This window comes from Triticum aestivum, chromosome 1B (assembly GCF_018294505.1).
Source record: "Triticum aestivum cultivar Chinese Spring chromosome 1B, IWGSC CS RefSeq v2.1, whole genome shotgun sequence".
Taxonomy (NCBI): domain Eukaryota; kingdom Viridiplantae; phylum Streptophyta; class Magnoliopsida; order Poales; family Poaceae; genus Triticum; species Triticum aestivum.
Window position 1 is genome coordinate 211,349,363 of NC_057795.1, and position 4,913 is coordinate 211,354,275.

Consider the following 4,913-nt stretch of genomic DNA (forward strand, 5'->3'; position numbering starts at 1 on the left):
TGGTGAAGCTGCTTACATATTGGGCATCAAGATCTATAGAGATAGATCAAGACGCTTGATAAGACTTTCAAGTACATACCTTGAGAATATTTTGAAGGAGTTCAAAATGGATCAGTCAAAACAGGAGTTCTTGCATGTATTGTAAGGTGTGAAGTTGAGTAAAGACTCAAAACCCGACCACAATAGAAGATAAAGAGAGAATGAAAGTCATTCCATATGCCTCAGTCATAGGTTCTATAAAGTATGCCATGCTGTGTACCAAACTAGTGGTGTACCTTGCCATGAGTTTGGCAAGGGGGTACAATAGTGATCCATGAATAGGCTGGACATCGGTCAAAATTATCCATAGTTACCTTACAAAGGATTAAGAAAATGTTTCTCGGTTATGGAGGTGATAAAGAGTTCGTCGTAAAGAGTTACGTTGATGCAAGCTTTGACACTGATCTGTATGACTCTAAGTCTCAATCTAGATACATATTGAATGTGGGAGCAATTAGATAGAGTAGCTCCATGCAGAGTATTGTAGACATAGAAATTTGCAAAATACATACGGATCTAAAAGTGGAAGACCCGTTGACTAAACTTCTCTCACAAGTAAAACATGATCACACCTTTGGGTGGTAATCACATAGCGATGTGAACTATATTATTGACTCTAGTAAACCCTTTGGGTGTTGGTCACATGGTGATGTGAACTATTGGTGTTAAATCACATGGCAATGTGAACTAGATTATTGACTCTAGTGCAAGTGGGAGACTGAAGGAAATATGCCCTAGAGGAAATAATAAAATTGTTATTTTATATTTCCTCATATCATGATAAATATTTATTATTCATGCTAGAATTGCATTAGCCATAAACTTGTTACATGTGTGGATACATAGACAAAACACCGTGTCCCTAGTAAGCCTCTACTAGATTAGCTCATTAATCAAAGATGGTTAAGTTTCCTAACCATAGACATGTGTTGTCATTTGATGAACAGGATCACATCATTAGGAGAATGATGTGATGGACAAGACCCATCCGTTACAATCGCATATTGATCGTTCAGTTTTATTGCTATTGCTTTCTTCATGTCAAAATACATATTCCTTTGACTATGCGATTATGCAACTCCCGGATACCGAAGGAAAGCCTTGTGTGCTATCAAATGTCACAACGTAACTGGGTGATTATAAAGATGCTCTACATGTATCTCCGAAGGTGTTTGTTGGGTTGGCATAGATCGAGATTAGGATTTGTCACTCCGAGTACCGGAGAGGTATCTCTGGGCCCTCTCGGTACACATCATAAGAAGCCTTGCAATCAAAGTGACTAATGAGTTAGTTGTAGGTGATGTATTACATAACAAGTAAAGATACTTGCCGGTAACAAGACTGAACTAGGTATGAAGATACCGACAATCGAATCTCGGGCAAGTAACATACCGATGACAAAGGGAATAATGTATGTTGTCATAACAGTTCGGCCGATAAAGATCTTCATAGAATATGTGGGAGCCAATATGAGCATCTAGGTTTCACTATTGGTTATTGACCGAAGAGGTGTCTCGGTCATGTCTACATAGTTCTCGAACCTGTAGGGTCCGTATGCTTAACGGTTGATGACGATATTGTATTACATGAGTGATATGATTTGGTGACCGAATGTTGTTAGGAGACCCGAATGAGATCACGGACATGACGAGGAGTCTTGAAATGGTCGAGAGCTAAAGATTGATATATAGTACAATAGTATTCGGACAACAGAAGTGTTCCGGAAGGTACCGGGTACATATCGGAGTATCAAAGGGGTTACCGAAATCCCCAGGGGAAAGATATGGGCCATATGGGCCATAAGAGGGGAGAACACCAGCCCACAAGGGGTGGAGACCCCCCATGGAAGGAGGCCAAGTGGGGAAGGGAAAGAGGGGTTCGTCCCCCCTTTCCTTCTCTCCTTCCTCTTCCCTTTTCCCCCTCCAACAAATATGGAAGGGAGGAGGCCGAATTGGGGAGGCCCCCAAGTAGGATTCCTCCTACTTGGGGCGCACCCTTGCTGCTCCCCTCCCCATCCCACCTATATATACATGGGGAGGGGGCACCTAGATTACACAACATCAACTGTTAGCCCTCTGCGGCGCCCTCCTCCATAGTTTACACCCACGGTCATATTATCGCGGTGCTTAGGCGAAGCCCTGCGCGGATCACTTCACCATCACCGTCACCATGCCGTCGTGCTAATATAACTCAACTACTTCCTCGACACCTTGCTGGATCAAGAAGGGGAGGAACGTCATCGAGCTGAATATGTGTAGAACTTGGAGGTGCCGTACGTTCGGTACTTGGTCGGTCGGAGCTAGAAGAAGTTCGAATACACCAACCGCATTGTCAAACGCTTCCGCTTTCGGTCTACGAGGGTATGTAGACACACTCTTCCCCTCTGTTGCTATGCATATCCTAGATAGATCTTGCATGAGTGTAGGATTCTTTTTGAAATTGCATGCTACGTTCCCCAACAAGAACAACAACCAGTAACAATGCATTAGCTAGTAAATAAACAGTAGAAAAGGTACAAGAAGCGACGACCAATGGCTGACTGAAGGTGTGCTGTCAGATCCCAAGTGTGCTGCAGCAGGACAAACGCGGTCAGGCAACACATCACCAGGCCGAGAACGAGCATGGAGGGGACGAAAGGGAACGCATGAAAGAGCAATTGAGGCAAGGCCCTTTTCGTTTATTCGCGCACTCACCCACAATAAACTCCATTGAAATCCTTTAAAGCATCCAATTGCTACAATACACCAAGAGGAAATAGTCAAATTAGCTCACCCACTCAAGGGGCAAGAGAGGTGGTGCGCTGGCCAGTACCCTCTTCCAGCTAAATGCAATGCCTAAAAAACAACATAAACCATTCTAAAAATAATGAACTGGTGCATCTCAAGATCTTATTCAAAGAAGTAACATGTGAAAGCAAGAAAATTTATTAAATCTAGGTGTTTATTTAAAAAAGAACTTAAATCTGTGTAAAATGAGATTTAGGTTCTGGTACAACATTCTAGTTCAGTGGTGTGATAGTTTATGCACATAGAATAGATTATAAAAGCAAAATATATGGAGAATTTAGTAAACAACACAACACCGAAAGAGTAACAAAATAATGCTAAATTTTAAGAGTAAGGCGGTTATATAAAATCAGATGAATGCCACATATACATATTTTACAAAATAACCACGAGCCAATGTTCGACACAGAAGATATAACATAATCCCTTAATTGCTGAATTACAAGTATAACAAGTAAGAACTAAGGGAGGTTATTATTACTTGAAATAAATACATGATCTTCAAGTAAAACCAGCATTGACAAATCATTTCACTGTCCACTTGACATTCATATAGTCTCCAATATCAATTATCTCTATCGCCACTCATAGGTATGGGTACTACTTCAGTGATAAAAGTCCCTTGACCTACCATTTATCCATATGAGATGACCCAACATCTGTCAATCCAAGACTTAAAGCAGATACTGAGAAACCCGAAAGACAAAATACCGATAAATTTTCATGACCGAAACCTCCTTTTACATTGCACCGTGCTATCTCCCTAAGCAGGTACTACTCTTTGGTTCCATTTTCAAGTTCTGACCGGGTGGTTGTGAATAGGTGAAGCACAAACTTGTGGTGATTCATGCCATTTGATCAAAGTGCCTTCAACAGAAGCTCAGGCTATCCATACCTACTCACATGGGCCACTCTAACCAATGCAATGTGAAGTATGCCAACTATATATTCAATAAGATTTGCTTCATAGATTGAGAAGAATAACACACAACTACAGTGAACAAATTGAGGTTTTGTTCTAAAGTTCAAAGAATAAAGAGGAGAAAGAAGATAGCCCTAAAAAGCTTTGCACTGTCATGCCACATACCCTTTCTGTATGTCTAAATCTAAAATACATATCGCCAATGATAATATTCCTAAATTAAACCATATAAACAAGAGGCATACACAATCTGCGTCATAGTGCGTAGGTGCAGAAAGCTCACTAACTGATAAATATCACCAAAAGGAGGAGGTGCAGAAATCATACATGTTTTTCAGCTATAACTCAAACAGGGTAGACTGACCTAAAACTAGAGAAGTAGCCCCAGTAGGCCTACAGGTGCAGCGGCAAGAAGATTTCCTGTATATGCAAACACACCAAATATCCTTGTATTTCGACAAAAAAGTGGTTAATGGATGGACATATTATGGTGCTAGTGAACAACATATATATTTTTTCAGTATGACGTAGAAGCACATTTCCAGTTCACCATGAAGCAAATTAAGGTATGCATTGCTGCCGCACAACGATATTTCTTGTGCTTTCTGACGAAGCCATTGCCTCATATAAGTGTTTTTTATTTTCTTTTTTCTCAAATCCCTACAAAAGAATAGATATCCGAGTCCTTTGCAACTTAAAATGGTACCATATATATTCTGTAATCAAGACTTCTGGACGGATGCTAGGTATGTATTAGTTTGGTTTGGTTTCATCACAAAGATTCAGCACAACAGACCCTGATGTTACCTCATGAATAAGCTAAATATTTCTACTACTAGCGAATAACAGCCTAACATGTCATGTATTTTGTCTATCTAATTTACCTGGAGCGGCGACTGCTTTGACGTGCAGTACATCCTCGATGTCCACCATGTGTTGTGCCTCTGGTGCGCCCACCACCATGGTAGCTGCGTCCACTGCCGCTAGCTCTGCTTACTCCGTATCCTATGTCAACCACCTTGCTATCTTCCGCTCGGGCACTGCTCAACATCATAATTTGGTGGCTGACAACAGGCCTCTTTTGCCTAGTTAGCCTCCAAGCCCTTAAGTGCTACGCTGGCATCACCGTATGTTCATCTCCCTCCAAGGGCAGAAATGAATATGGC